The sequence below is a fragment of the Pongo pygmaeus genome, chromosome 7 (assembly GCF_028885625.2).
Source record: "Pongo pygmaeus isolate AG05252 chromosome 7, NHGRI_mPonPyg2-v2.0_pri, whole genome shotgun sequence".
NCBI lineage: Eukaryota > Metazoa > Chordata > Mammalia > Primates > Hominidae > Pongo > Pongo pygmaeus.
Genome location: NC_072380.2, coordinates 132,255,220 through 132,271,713, shown reverse-complemented (window position 1 = coordinate 132,271,713; position 16,494 = coordinate 132,255,220).

Genomic DNA, 16,494 nt, shown 5'->3' with positions numbered 1-16,494 from the left:
TGCATTACAAGACAGAAGGGTTAATTTTGATTAAAAACAAAAATAATCACGAACGGTTTGTTAATCTAGATTCCTCTATCACCTCAGGTTGAACTCTTTCCAAATAGGTAATACCTGAGGCTCCTGGGGAAACCGGTTGCAAATTTAGTTGAGTACCGCTGCTCTATTTTTATCTTTAGGCTAAGTCTTTTTTTTTCTTAAAAATAAACTCCATACCCGAAGAGGACATCAACCACTGTATATTTTCAGGTGAGTGGCTTTGCTGATAAACACGTCATTAATTGTGGGGTTATTTATGAAAATTCCTGAATGGACAGGGACTCTATTAAAATGAGGTCTAGAAGGCTATTTTAAGCTGCTTTTTTCTTTTTTTTTTTTTTTTTTAATATTGAGACTTTGGTCCATTCATGCTTTCATTGAGCAAGTTGCAAACCACTCGCCAGCATGGTGGTCCTGTTCCAGTGGTTTACCCCATTACAGTGAGTTCCTTTTAGGGAGGCAGTTTCTGAAGCCATCCACATAGTTTCCCAAGGGTGAAAACATTCTGAGTTGTTTGTAAGAGGGCTGATTGAAAAAAAAAATTATTTGAACAAAAGCAGTGTTTCCTGCCAACTGGGTTTGCATAACCTTGCCTAAGAGCCACAGCCCCAAAGCTTCCTGTGCCCATTATTCCTTGTGGTGGTTGGGAACAGGGTGGCTGCAGATGAGTCCAGATGATTCCTCTTACTTTAGCTCTCCCTCACTATCCCTCTGCTGAGTCAGGACCAGGCCACCTTGTGGTGGGAAGTGTTAAAGGCAATGGGAATTACCCCAAGGCTTTGAGGAGAGGGATGGGATGGGACAATGAAGAACATGACTGAGATGTTCAACTCTGTAGGCTGGAGCAAAGAGCACACTGCTGGAGGTCCAGCCTAGAGTGGAAGTGGCTCCTGTTGGGCTGCATTTCTAGGAAGTACATGCCCCCTCAACCCCTCTTGGCAGGGGTGTCCAGTTCTGGCTGGAAGGTAGAAGTGAAAAAGATAAGCCCTGGCTGCTGATTTTTTTTTTTTTTTTTTAGAGGGAGTCTGGCTCTGTTGCCCAGGCCCGAGTGCAGTAGCATGATTTTGGCTCACGGCAACCTCCACCGCCCAGGTTCAAGTGTTTCTCCTGCCTCAGCCTCCCGAGTAGCTAGGATTACAGGCACCCGTCACCATGCCCGGCTAATTTTTGTATTTTTAGTAGAGACGGGGTTTCACCGTATTAGCCAGGATGGTCTCTATCTCCTGACCTCATGATCCGCCTGCCTTGGCCTCCCAAAGTACTGGGATTACAGGCATGAGTCACCGTGCCTGGCTGCTGCAATTTTTTTTTTTTTTTTTTAAAAAAACAACTTTATTGAAGAAAAACTGATAGAAGTAGACTACACATACTTAGTATACAATTTGATGCATTTTGACATCTATATACACCCATGAAACAATCAGCACAATCGAGATAGTGAACACATCCATGGCACCTAAAAGTCCCTCCTGTCCCAGAGTAAACTCCTCATACCCACCACATACCATCCCCCTTCCCCAATTCCCAAGCCCTGATTTGCTTTCTGTCACTATAGATTAGTTGGTATAGAGTTTTACTCTAATGGAATAGTACAGTATACACTTCTTGTTGGACTTCTTTCATCTAGCATAATTCTTCTGAGACTTATTGAAATTGTGGCACGTATCAGTAGTTAATCTCTTTTAAATTGCTGAGTAGTATTTCATTGCATGGATATACCAATGTTTGTTTATTCATCTGTGGATGGACAGTTATTTCCATCTGTTGATGGACAGTTTTTAACTATTACAAACAAAATTAGGAACAGTGTGTACAAGTCTTTGTATGGACATACGCTTTCATTTCTCTTTGGTAAATACCTTGGTATGGGATGGTTTGATCATATGGTAGGTAGGTATGTATTTAGCTTTTTAAATAATTTCCAATGTGTTTTCCAAAGTGGTGGCTGTATTTTGTATTTCCACCAGCAGTATATCAGAGTTCCACTTACTTCACATCATTGTCAACTTTTAGAATGGTAGCCTTAATTTTAGCTATTCTAATAGGCGAATTAGTGGTACCTCACTGTGGTTTTATTTGCATTTCCCTAATGACTACTGATGTTAAGCGTCTTTTCATGTGATGATTTTCCACCCATAGGAGGAACACTTGAAGCCAGTTCAAAATCAGCCTGGGCAACAAAGCAAGACTCCATCTCTACAAAAATAAATAAATAAATAAAAATTTTAAAAGAATGACATATTGGACAGTAAGTGTCTGTCCAAATATTTTGCTCACTTAAAAAAATTGAGTCATTTCCTTGTGATCAAGTCTTAAAAAGTCTTTACATATTCTAGATTCAAGTCCCTGAAAAATACGTGGCAAGGATTTTCTCCCAGTCTGAGACTTGTGTTTTCATTCTCTGCAGTGTCTTTTGAAGATTAGAGTTTTAACCAATTTTGATGAAGGCCAATTTACCAATTTGTTCTTTTATAGATTATACATTTAGTGTAGTGTCTAAGAAATCTGCTTAGCTTGGGGTCATAAAATTTTTCTCCTTTGTTTTATTCTAGATGCTTTAAACTTTTAGGTTTTACCTTTAGGTTTATGATTCATTTTTGTGTTAATTTTGTGTGTGGTACAAGGTATGCATATAAACTCTCTTTTTCACACATGAATATCCATTTTTTCAGCACCAAAAAAAGGCTATATTTTTCCATGTATCTTTTTTTACCTTTGTCATAAATCAGTTGTGCAGATAGGTGTGGGTTTATTTTTAGGCTCTTTATTCTGTTTCATTGATCAATTTGTCTTATTTTATACCAACACCACACTGTTTTAATTACTATAACTTTATAAACATTTTAAAAGTCAGGTAGTGTTAGCTCTTCAACTTTGTTCTTTTTTGGTAATTTTCTTTATTGTGGATCCTTTGCCTTTCCATATGAAGTCTAGAACCCTAATTAACTTTTAGAAAAGTGCCTACTGGGATTTTGATTGGAATTTTGTTGAATCTATATATTGATTTAGAATTGACATTTTAATTCTAAAGAGGATCCTCTTTACCTATGAACAAAGCATATTTTTCACTTTTTGAGGTCAGCTTTTGTATGCCTGAAATTTTTTATTTCACTTATAACCTTTAAAGATATTTTTAGAGGATAAATGATTTTAGGTTGACAATTATTTCTTTCAGCGCTTCAAATATATTGCTCCATTGTCTTCCAGCATGTGTTATTTTGGATGGGAAATCTGTCATTCTTTTAAAATTTTTATTTATTTATTTATTTTTGTAGAGATGGAGTCTTGCTTTGTTGCCCAGGCTGATTTTGAACTGGCTTCAAGTGTTCCTCCTACCTCAGCCTCCCACAGTGCTGGGATTAACAGGTGTGAGGCACCTCACCTGGCTGAAATCTGTCATTCTTTGTTCTTTTTTTCTGGCTACTTCTTAGATTTTCTTTTTGTCACTGGTTTTAAGAAATTTGATTATGATGTGCTGTAATTTATTTTTGTTCATGTTTCTTGTGCTTGGGATCTGTGAGTTCATGGTTTCCATCAAAGTTAGACAATTGACGGCTATTATTTCTTCAAATATTGTCTTGTATGATTTCAAGGATTCAAACTATGCATATATTTGGTTTATTGAATTTTTTTCACTGCTCATTTATTTTCATACTTTTTTATGAATTTCATTTCAGATAGTTTCTATGGCCATGTCTTTAAGTTCACCAATTTTTCCTTCTGTAAAGTCTAATATGCTGTTAATCGCACCTAGCGTATTTTTTATCTCAGATCTTGGAGTTTTTATCTATAAATATTGAATTTGAATCTTTTTAAAATATCTTCCATGTCTTTACTTAACATGTTCTATCTCTTCTATAGCTTTCTGAACATATGGTATATAACTGTAATAATTGTTTTAATGTCCTGGTCTATGAACTCTACTCATCTATGCCATCTCTGGGTCAGTTTCAATTGATTGATTTTTTTTTCTTTATTATGGATTCTATTTTTCTGCTTGTCTGTATGCCTGGTAACTTTTTAATTATATGTCATGCGTTGTAAATTTTACTTGTTTGGGTGCTTGATATTTTTGCATACCTTTGAATATTCCTGAACTTTACTCTGTAATGCAGTTACAATTTTGGGGAAGATTTTCTTGAAAAAAATTTCTCAGAAAAAAGAGCATGTTTGCTTTTAAGCTTTGTTAGTTATGATGGGAGCTGTGCGAGGTGAGACGAACACTGTGTTTAGTCCATTTCATCCCTACTACTGAGGCAAGACCTCCCTTAGTATTCCAAATGATGACCTTACCCTATGAAAGTTTGCACTGTGGCTATTGGGAACAGGCAGAATTCCAATGTTTGTGTGAACTCTGGGCACTGTCCTTCTAATTCTTTCAGGTGATTCTTTCCCTGGCTTTGGGTAGCTTCCTCACAGAGAGCCTCAGTGCTGATCTGTGCGCGGCTAAACAGTTGAGGGAGACCCTCTGCAGCATTCTAAAGTTCTCTCTTTGTGCAATTCTTTTATCTGGCATTCTGCCCAATGAAATCCAACTGTCTTGTCATCTCTGGACTCCTGGCTTTGTGTCCTCAATTACAGAAGATGGTTGGGCTCCACCTGGGCTCTCCCTGCTTTGTGGCTTGGCCCAGTTTTGGACAATCATAGGGCTTTCTCATTTGTTTTCCATTTCTCAGTAATCCCTGTCTTTTGTTGCCTTATGGTCAATGTCTTGAGTGTTGTTTCAGGTGGGAGGGCAACTTTGGGCCCTCTTAGTCCATCTTGATCAGAAATGGAAGTGTTATTCTTGATCTTTGAAGGCAAGAATTTACTCACCTTTGTGCTCTCTAGTTCCCCAAGCACTAAAACTTGGACATAGTAGGCAATGCATACAATTTTTTGTTAAATTGAATTTATTTAACATTTAATCTAACATTTAATTTAACGAGTAAGACTGAGGTAGGCACTGTGAATATAAAAATGCATTTAAAATGGCTTTTAATTTTCAAAACCTTACAGTATAGTGGGTCATGAATATATGTTAAAATCTATTTACAATGCAAAAAACACTAAATGAGACCAGAAAGAATGACTCTACCTCAATGTGGGAATTAACATTTATTAAGCAGCTACTATATGCCACACTCTTGAGTCAGTGACCTTACACGTGTTATCTTTCATTACTCACAATAATCCTGAAGTTCATGTTAAACTCCTTATTTCATAGAAGAGAAAAATTAGGATCATTGATGCAAAATTATGTTTCAGAGTTACATAAGAGCAGAAAAGCAGCATCTGAATCTTCTCTGACTCCAGGTCCCATGCTATTACTATGTGCCAAGCTGTCTTCCAAGAGGGAGGAAGGGAGTAATAAATCAGAAAAGCCACTGAGAAGTGATGGTGTGGAAGCCAGAAAGGTATTTGAAAAACTAGAAAATGCCTTTTATGAAGAAAATTAAAGAAATCAGTTCTAGCTAATACTTGCAAAAGTTGGAGTTTTGAGAGATCAAAACATGCTCAGTTCTCCTGTAGCTTGCTCATGTTGGGTTTGGAATCAGGGTGTTGGGGCCAAAAGTTAGATTGCTGAGGCCAAGCTCAAATAACAAAGAAACTCACTGAAAGAATCTAAGCTTCATTCTGATGGCACTTGATTACCACTCAATATTTTAATGTGGGAGACTGACATGATCAAAGTTGTGACTTAGAAAGCTCCAGCTGTCTTCAACGCAGATCATAATTTGGTAGTCAGCCAGTAAAGAGTCTTACTGTCACTGGGTGCAAGAACAAAGGCCCAAACAATGTCAGGAGCCTTGGAGATGGAAAGGAAGGAAAAAATGTACAAATAAATAGAAGACTCAATGACAGAAAGAAGGAGGGATAAGGATAATTCAGAGGCCTTTAATTTGGACAGTTGGGGAGATGATGGGCCACTAACCAATAACTCTGAAAACAGGAACAGGTGGGAGGATGACAGAGTAACAAGGAAACAATAAATTCAGTTTTGGAACGGCTGAAATTGAAGTATAAACAAGACATCCTGGTGAAGATGACCAAGAGGCAGGTGAAGAAGGAGACTCAAGCTGAGGAGAAATTTGTGTACCTGGTATGTGGTGTCAGTTAATATAATACGTGGGGATGACATTATTCTTGGAAAGTATATTGAGTGAAAAAAACTCAGACTAGAGAAAGAGCATCAGCATTTCAGGGCAGAAGCAAGGAAACAAGCCATATTAAGCAGTAGTTAAAAGCTGAAGGTTTGCAGTTCTATTGCCTTGGGCAAATTAAACTTCTAAATTTTCTCATCTATAAAGTAGCTATGATAAAACTCAGTTCTCAAAGTTACCATAAGAATCATGCAAGGGGACCTCACTGAAACATAAGTTGGTAAATTTTTTTATGCATTTTAATCTCCACTTCCCACTGAAGAAGGAGTACCCGTTTAGAGTGTTTTCTTGGTTTGGGTTTTCTTGCAGAGGAGAGGTGGTACAGAAGCAATCTGAAATTAATGGATTTCCTGTCTTTTGTGAGAGGCTGAACCAAGTAAAGAGGTGAAAAGAAATAGTGTTTAGAATGCCATGAAAGAAGGGGTGCTTTCCCTGGATTCTGAAGTGGAGAGAAATCTGTGCATCTGAGCAGGTGGTTCATTCCAGGATGTGCTGTGTGATCTTCTAAGGGAGATAGAACCCTAGGCATTGGGGGTCCTGGCCATGGTGTGCAAACAGAAGGCAGGCAAGCCTCCACAAGCACAGTGAAGACGTGCATGCCTCATGCATTTCTCCAATCATTTTCCATTTACCAGATTCTGGTATGACCCTGGGGAGAACGTGGGAACTACAATAAAGACTGAATCAGGGCGGGGCACGGTGGCTCATGCCTGTAATCCCAGCACTTTGGGAGGCCAAGGCAGGTGAATCACTTGAGGTCAGAAGTTTGAGACCAGCCTGGTCAACATGATGAAACCCTGTCTCTACTAAAAATACAAAGATTAACCGGGCGTGGTGATGGGCGCCTGTAATCCCAGCTATTCAGGAGGCTGAGGCACGAGAATCGCTTGAACCTGGAACCTGGTAGGCGGAGGTTGCAGTGAGCCGAGATCCACGCCACTGCACACGCCAGCCTGGGCGATAGAGTGACTCAGTCTCAAAAAAAAAAAAAAAAAAAAAGACTGGGCCGGGCACGGTGGCTCATGCCTGTAATCCTAGCACTTCAGGAGGCCAAAGCAGGCAGACTGCCTGAGCTCAGGAGTTCAAGACCAGCCTGGGAAACATGGTGAAACCACATCTCTACCGAAATACAAAAAATTAGCCAGGTGTAGTGGCATGCGCCTGTAATCCCAGCAACTCAGGACGCTGAGGCAGGAGAATTGCTTGAACCCCAGAGGCGGAGGTTGCAGTGAGTCGAGATAGAGACACTGCAATCCAGCCTGGGCAACAGAGCGAAACTCCATCTCCAAAAAAAAAAAAAAAAAAAAGACTGAATCATCACATAAGCCAGGCAGGCTGGACATTTAAATTCCTATTTTAAGGAAAAGTTTTATTTCATGTGGCTTGAAGTATATGTCAACTGCATTTGGAAAATGCTTAGCACCATGCTTGCTACATGTCAGGTGTTCAATGAATACTAGCTAAATAAAATCAATCCAGAAATAAAAACAAAAACACAAGAATGGAAGGAGCAACCTGAGAGGTAGGCAGAGAACCAGGAAATGGTGGGTATTGGGAAATCCAAGGATAGAGACACTTTCAAAATGGAGGCAGTGGTTAATGACGTCAAATGCCAGAAATAAGTCAGACGGGAATTTGAAAGTATTCTTTGAATTTTGCAAGAAAGTGGTCACCAGTGACCTTCTTGGCAGCACATTCAATGAGGTGGTCTGGAAAACAGTGAAACTGCACTGGGGTGAGGAGGGAATGAGAGAACACACTGGAAGCAGCCAGGAGAGACTGCCCTTTGAAGAAACTGAAGAAGGAAATAGGGTAAATAGGTGAAAACTGAAGGAAGGATGTAGAACTGAAGGAAGATTTTATTTAGGATGGAAAAAAACTTTATAGGCTGTTGAAAAGAAAATTGGAAGATCCAAGAAAGGAACTAATGGGTAAAGCAATTGAGTTACAAATGAATTTAAAATTGAAAGCAATTGGCTGGGCGCGGTGGCTCACGCCTGTAATCCCAGCACTTTGGTAGGCCGAGGTGGGTGGATCACGAGGTCAGGGGATAGAGACCATCCTGGCTAATACGGTGAAACCCCATCTCTACTAAAAAGTACAAAAAATTAGCGGGGCACGGTGGCGGGCGCCTGTAGTCCCAGCTACTCGGGAGGCTGAGGCAGGAGAATGGCGTGAACCCAGGAGGCGGAGCTTGCAGTGAGCCGAGATCGCGCCATTGCACTCCAGCCTGGGCGACAGAGCAAGACTCTGTCTCAAAAAAAAAAAAAAAAAAAAAAAAAATTGAAAGCAATTGATGTATAAAGAATCAAGTGTAATAAATTTGCCTTCAAATTGAGAAACTAATATAATTACCTCATGGGCTAGGTGTTATTATAGAACATGTGATGTACATTAGACTTTGTAAAATGGTGGCCTGCAGGCTGGATACAGACCACAAATTGCTTTGTTGCACCCACATAATATTTTAAAAATTGAATTAGATGCCAACATTTAAAAGTCAATGAATTTCACAGATTTTTTTTTACCTTTTTAAAAGTGTTAAAAGATTTTTTAACTTCATATTGTTTGTAGGCTATTGCTCTTGTCAAGCATCATCAGAGGGGGCCTATTTGGCTGTCCTGTAGATCAAGGTTGGCAAACGTTTTCTGTAAAGCAGGGGTGTCCAATCTTTTGGCCTCCCTGGGCTACATTGGAAGAAGAATTACCTTTGTCTACCCATAAAATACACTAACACTAATGATAGCTGATGAGCTAAAAAATATTGTGAAAAGAATCTCATGTTTTAAGAAAGTTTACAAATTTGTCTTGGGCTGCATTCAAAGCTGTCCTCCACTGCATGCAGGCTGCAGGCTATAGGGGGGACAAGCTTGCTGTAAAGGGATGGATAATACGTATTTCAGGCTTTTCCACATAGTCTCTGTCTAACCTCTCAGTCTTGCTGTTGAAGTTCTAAAACAACTATAGATAACATGTGAATAAATGAATGGGCAATACCATGTTCCAATAGACTTTAGTTATAGACACTGAAATTTGAATTTCATATAATTTTCATGCATGAAGAAATATTGATATTCTTTAAATATGGTTTTCAATCATTAAAAAAAGAAACAATTCTTAACTTCTTGGCCAGATAGACACAGGTGGCCAGCTGGATTTACCTGTGGGTCATAGTTTGGGACTGTGACTCCTAGATTATGAGTCCTTGTATTAGTTCCTTCTCAGACTACTATGAAGAAATACTTGAGACTGGATAATTTATAAAGGAAAGAGGCTTAATTGACTCACAGTTCTGCAAGGCTGGGAAGGCCTCAGGAAAGTTACAATCATAGCAGAAGGAGAAGCAAACACATCTTTCTTCACATGGAGGCAGGAAGGAGAAGTGACAAGCAAAAGGGGGAAAAGCCCCTTATAAAACCATCAGATCTTGTGAGAGCTCGCTTGCTATCACTAGAACAGCATGAGAGTAAACACCCCTATGATTCAATTACCACCTACTGGGTGTCTCCCACGACATGTGGGGATTATGTGAACTAAAATCTAAGATGAGATTTGGGTGGGGACAGAGCCAAACCATATCAGTCCTATTGTACCCCTTTCTGCCCTACGTGGAGAACAAGTGTCTTTTTTTTTTTTTTTTCTAGATGGAGTCTCGCTCTGTTGCCCAGGCTGGAGTGCAGTGGCATGATCTCGGCTCACTGCAAGCTCCGCCTCCTGGGTTCACGCGATTCTCCTGCCTCAGCCTCCTGAGTAGATGGGACTGCAATCGCCCACCACCACGCCCGGCTAATGTTTTTGTATTTTTAGTAGAGATGGAGTTTCACCATGTTAGCCAGGATGGTCTCGATCTCCTGACCTCGTGATCAGCCAGCCTCGAGTTGTCATTTTTATTGTGTCTGTGCTTTTGTTTTTCTTACACTTATTCTACTTCATTAATTTACTTTACCTCTTTATAGGCATTTGATTTTGACCCTCAGATAGGGTGACCAGGCATCTCCAATTGACCTGAATTGGAGGATTTCAGCATGAAAACTGGGCAAGTCTTGGGCAACCAGAATAAGCTGGTCACCTTACCCCTATGTTTATTTTCTTTTACATTTCTATTAGTGCTTTTCTGTCAAAAAAAAAAAAAAGCAGTTACTTTAATTAACTAATTTAATAATCTTTTGGCTCTTTTCTCCCTTACGGCTTTGTCATCTCAGTGATAACTCAACTAGTGTTGCACTTTGATATATTTTTCTCCCTCATCTTAAAAGTGGTGGGCCTTGTCTTATTCTTTATTATATTCAGAGAACTTTGTATAGTGCCTGGCACAAATTTAATTTCCACTTAGTGATAGTTGAGTGGCTGACCAACCTGATTCTCTTTTCACCCTTTGAGATAGTTAATGTCATTATGGGTGAAAATCATTAGGCTGAGATGAAGACAAAATGGTGCTCCAGAAACCCCCATCTTACAGCTTTGTCTTCCTGAAATGAGAATGGCCTCTTTTCTGTGTGCTGATGACACCCTCTCTGGGCCATGGAAACACCCCAGCAGGAGACCTGAAGCTTTTTTGTCCTATTTCCCCATTCTGCTAAAACTCAGCTACCCACTTGGTCAAATGAATCCAGTCTCTCTGCTGTCTCCTTCCCATAAACAGCTTGAATCTGCAACATGAGGAAAGATTCTGGGACTTTGAAATCAGACATGGGTTCAAGTCCAGGCTCTGCTGTGCACTGGTTCTTGGATGTATTTCTCATGTTGTGGTCAGCTCATTTATAAAATAGGGATGGTCATACCTACTTCTTTGAATATTTGTGAAAGTTAGAGATCTTGAATATACAGCACCTAGTATTACGCCTGGTTCAATGAATGTTTGGTCTTTTCATGGAGAAGAAAACCCAGGGGTCTGGCAATGGAGATGTAGACTAATCATTACTATTTTGAGAGCTTATCACATTCCAGACACTGTGTGGAGCACTTTGCAGGCATTACTGTATTTAATCCTCACACAATAGAGGGTCACCCCTGTCCTGGGACTGAGGGGCCTCCTGAGATGTGGAACTTTCAGTTGTTTATTTATTTAGAGACAGGGTCTAGCTTTGTCGCCTAGGCTGGAGTGCAGGGGTGCCATCATGGCTCACTGAAACCTCTGCCTCCTGGGCTCAGGTGATCCTCCCACATCAGACCCCTGAGTAGCTGGGACCATGGCACGTGCCACCACTCCTGGCTAAAGGACCTTCAGTTTTAACACTGGAATAGTCCCAGGCAAACTGGGACAAATACATCTCCCTAAAATCTATCGTTAAATGTATTAGTGGGCACATTTTATCTGTGAGGATGCTACAGTATAGAGAGGCTAAGTAACTTGCTCGAGATCATATGTCTGAGGCAAAGCTGTGATCCCAAACCACATTTATGAGGTCAGATCCAGAGTTTCCAATTTTGACTCATGCTTATTCTCTTCTCTTCTGGCTGCAGCAGACGTGGGAGAGTTGGGCTGTCAATCCCATAGCCTCCCTCCAAGGAGGAAGTAGACTGAGAGCTGAGTTTCACAGTAGCCTGAGGTTTTTGGTTATTTTATTTTATTTTTTGGAGGGGTAGGTGGGATTGGTAAGGGGAAGGAGGGTAGTTTAAAGTCTATTCTTTATTTAACACGAGAAGGAAAACTATTTTTTTTCTTGGTGGGAAAGTATTTTAAACTAGGGGTGGAGTGTGAAGGTGGAGTTAGGGTCTGCTCTCTTCTTTTTTTACACTCTTAGTAAAAGCACAAGATAAACTTAGTCCTGTCAAAGACACTGTAGACAGCTCTCTGCAGCTTGTACAAAAACATATCATATATATCTGTTGATATAAAAAGGAGTTCTGTTGCTTTGAATCAGGGTAAATAAAGCATCCTTTTCTCTGCATTTATAAGTCAAAAGTTTTATCCAGACAGATGTAAACAGTTCTACTGGATCTGAATATAAAAGTGTACTTGTCTTTGACAACATGTATACATAGCATCCATCCCCATCATGACAAAAGTATAAGTATTTGAGGGCAAAATTAACTCTCTTCTGAATCCCCAAATATTTTGTTCCCAAGCAATGTTTATTAAAAAATAACAAGGAAAAAGTAGCTTTCAGTAATGAAAAGGTAGGCCCATATGAATAAGGATGCTCAATAGGGAGATTCCCTAATGTGGGATTCCCTAATGAAGATGTGCCTTTCATTGTGCATTGTACCTGAGATAAACAAAACAAGAAGAGTGACTTCAGAGGAGAGCTGCACAGACCTGTAGCATCCCAAGGAGCAGGAAACAGCTGGTATCTTTATGACATTTCTTTCCTGGTCTCAAGAAACAAAGCCATCTGGGGGCTGGAACCTGGGGATATGGCCATGTGGGTGGCTATGGCCTGTGCTTTGGTAAGAACTCTCCCATTAGAAAAGCACTTCCTCCCATTACATTTTCTAGATGTCTCCAAGACTTGCTTTCACAATACTCTTTCTGTTGTCTTTATTAACGGTGACATCAATAGATTGCCTTTAAAATATTAAAAACCGTGTTCTAGAATGTGCTGATTGGAAACTTTCTTCCTGTTTCAACTTACCCTTCCCTCCACAAGTAGAGCTTCTGAACCCTGGTTAACTTAGTTTCTCAAAGATCTTGTCTTCCACACATTATGGGACAATAATATTCCTTATGTTCTTACCCGAGGCAGATTTCCACTAAGGGGACTGGAAGCCGATAGTTTGGGTCAAAATAATCTTGTGAGGATAGAGAGTACGAGGAGGACCCAGGATGGTTTCTATTTTATAATGGATTAGCTATAATACCATAATCCACATGTTAAAATGAATAATTGCTGACCTCTAAATGAAAATATTTCTGTATGGGAAACATAAACCAGTATTCTGTTCAATTCAAGAAAAAAGTTATCTTCTTCATTTCTAGGTTGGCTTATTTTTTTTCTCTTCTAGTTTTCTTGAGATTCTTTTTTTGGTGGGGGGCACAGCGGGATTTCTCCTGGGGGAAAGATGAGGGTTGTTCATTCCTGTTCTTGGTTTATCCTGACAGGAAACAGAAGGCACATTCAAAGAGAGCAATCAAAGAGGGTTAAATGAAGTGACTGTTTGTTAAGGGGTGTACAGGGTTAAAGCAAACCTACAACAGGTGCTAAAGCTTTCTGGCTGTAGGAGAGGGGAGACACTGCCCTTGGGCCTGAGGAGCCATTGGGAAGGAGAGGTTATTGAAACCTGGAGAGACAGCTGTAGGTGTAGATGGCTCTCTAGTAATAGGAATGGCCTGCAGAAGAGGGATGCAGCCATACCAAAACAAGGCCTGGAATGGGGAGACCCAGGAGATAGATACTGTGAACCTCTATCTTTCTTGCTGGTGATTTTCATTGACCAAACCCGTGCAGATGCCAGACAGCAAGGTAACCTGTTGATGAGCTCATAGCCTCCTGTTGAACAAAATAAGAAAAAAATGCAGAGTGGGGCTGCAGGGGCAATCAGAAGAAGTGTAGTGTGATTTAGGCAATGAAGGTGAGCTTTTCATCTCTCCATGGAGCACTCATTGGTCCTTCTTCCCCGGCTACTTTTCAAGGAATCCCCTCCTTTCAAAAGCTCCACTGGTTACTCCTCCCTTCCCACACCGTCTCTGCACCCCTGGTGTCTGTATTTTACAATATTTGTCTGCAGCAGCCTCAACCTCTATAGCCCCTCAGGCTCTTGGATGGTGTTTTATTCAACATTTTACCAACCTCAGGTCCTAGCACGTGTGACCCACAGGAGATGTCCAGGACCTTCTTGTTGAACTGCACTGGATGAAAGCAGCAGATGAGCCCCAGGCTAAATCATGAATATGAAAAGCCAGGTTCTAGTCTTACGCTGCCACTAACTTTCAGAGTGATCTTGCCCACTCTGAGCCTCAGTTTTTTCAAGTGCAAAATGGGAGAGTTGGATAATTCCTCAGGTCTAATACAGTGATGAAAACCTTATGATTTTGAGTCGAAATGTTCTGAATTTCCCCCAGCTCCACCTCTGATCTCTGAATATCTTGGTCTACTCAATTCCAATGTAGAGCTCTTCATGCAACCTTCACCAACAGTTTGTTCCAAAGTCAAAATTATTTGCTCCCATCCATCTTTGTGCCCCCATGCCAATCTATTCAAGTAAGAGACATCGTTTATCTCATTATTTTATAGTTAGTTGTTTGCTGCTGGTTCCTCCCAGGCTGAATTCTAAACTATTTGACTCAGCCTCTGTTATATGTCACTCAGTGTCTGCCGAGAACTTGATAAATGTCAGAGGCATGGATGAATGCATAAGAACAAGGTGTTGTAAATGCTTTTCATGGGGAGGAAAAAGGCACAATATTACCTTATTTAACACAATATAATGTAAATTAATTTTGTATTTATGCTGCCTGGGGCCTTTGCCAATGGCTAGGTCTTCCAAAATCCATCTCCCCCCACACTTCTCTCTCAACCTCTGCTCCTTATTTTATATTTCTTCTGCCCTACTTGGCTGCTTGGAGAGACTTCAATAACCCAGACAGATGGACTGAATCTAGATCTCAGTGACATTTTAACTCTGCAATCAAGCTTTGCTTGCATTCAACTTTGAAGGGAAATGAATTCAAGGAATTCTTAGAAGTGAGCTGGGCACCACAGCTTTTATGTATTCATTTTTTTTTTTAAGAGACAGGATCTCACTATGTTGCCCAGGATCCTGGGCTGAAGCAATCCTCCCACCTCAGCCTTTTGAGTAGCTGGGACTACAGTTGCTACAGCTTTTATTTGTGACTTCAAATTATGCAGGTTCTTATAGGCATCTTCCCTGTCTGACTATGGGTACGATATTTTGTCCCTCAGAACTTTTGAAAAAAAAGAAAAAGAAAAAAACTTCATATGAGAACTCTGGGCCATATTTTATGAATCTTTGACCATTTTAAGTGGGATATCTGGTTTAAATCTGTTTGATTGTGAATATTGACTCATCCACTGATTAGAAATGAGATCTCATAATTGTCCCTTAACTTCATTGGGCTTCACTTCCCTATCTGTAAAATGGGATTAATAAAGTACCTACCTTATAGGATCACTGTGACAATTATATAAGATAATTCAGTTAAGTCCTGGCATAAAAATGAGCAATATTTATTGCAGAAAAGTTAATAGGGTCATATAATTCAGACTATTTAAGTGACTCTAATTTTGTTGATCTTTGGAGCCATCAGACTATTTCATAAGACCTGGTGTCTTGGTTCATTCAGGCTGCTGTAACAAAATACCTTAGCCTAGGTAATTTACACACAATAGAAATGTATTGCTCACAGTTCTGAGGGCTGGAAAATCCAAGACCAAGGCACCAGCAGATTCAATGTCTGGCAAGTGTTTGCTCTCTGCTTCAGAGGGGCATGCTTCTCGCTGTCCTCCCAAGGTGGAAGACTTGAATAAGCTTCCTCAGGCCTCTATTTTATAAGGGCACTAATCCCATTCATGAGGGCTCCACCATCATGACCTAATCACCTCCTAAAGTCCCTACTTCTTGATACTATTGCATTGGGAATTGGACTTCAACATACAAATGTTGGAGGCATACAAACATTCAGGCTATACCACTTGATTAACTGTATTCCCCTTTTAGGAAGTAGCACTCCAACTTCCTCTTAAGAAACCGTCTTTCTTTACCCCTCTCTCAATTTATGCAATTTGAGTAATGTGGATCTACTCCAGTTCAATGGGTATGGTACACAGGTCTTTACTGGGCACAGATAGGGGGCCTGAGTGTCATATCACCTAGTCAGAACCAAGAAGATACAGTGGGACTTTGGCTGGAACCTCAAGAAAGGGGAACATGCTAATTCTTGCTAGACTCAGACTTGGGAGGATGTAACACTGGATGTGATGTTCTCCTTTTCTGAAGAGGAAAAACCATGCTACATATGAAATCATTACAGTGGATATGGAGCTGAGGTAAAGAGAAAGAACCTGGGTCCTCTGCCTAAGCCAAGCCTGTAGCTGGATACCCCCACTAAGCTACAGTAACAGGGACTGACAAATGCCTTTTTGCTTAAGTTAATATAAATTGGGTTTTGACACGCAACCGAAAGAGTACTAATTCACATAGGAGCTGGTCGTGTTTTCTTTCTGCAAATTAAGGTGGGTGGATCAATTCAAGATTCAGAAAACAATCTTAGTCACATATCGACCCTATCCCCCATCATCATTCACTCTGTTTCAAAACTCTTGCATCAACTTCTAACTTTTTGCCACACAACCACCTTCATTAATCCATCTTCTCTATGTTCTGCCTTGGTTGCAAACTCACCCATCCTCCT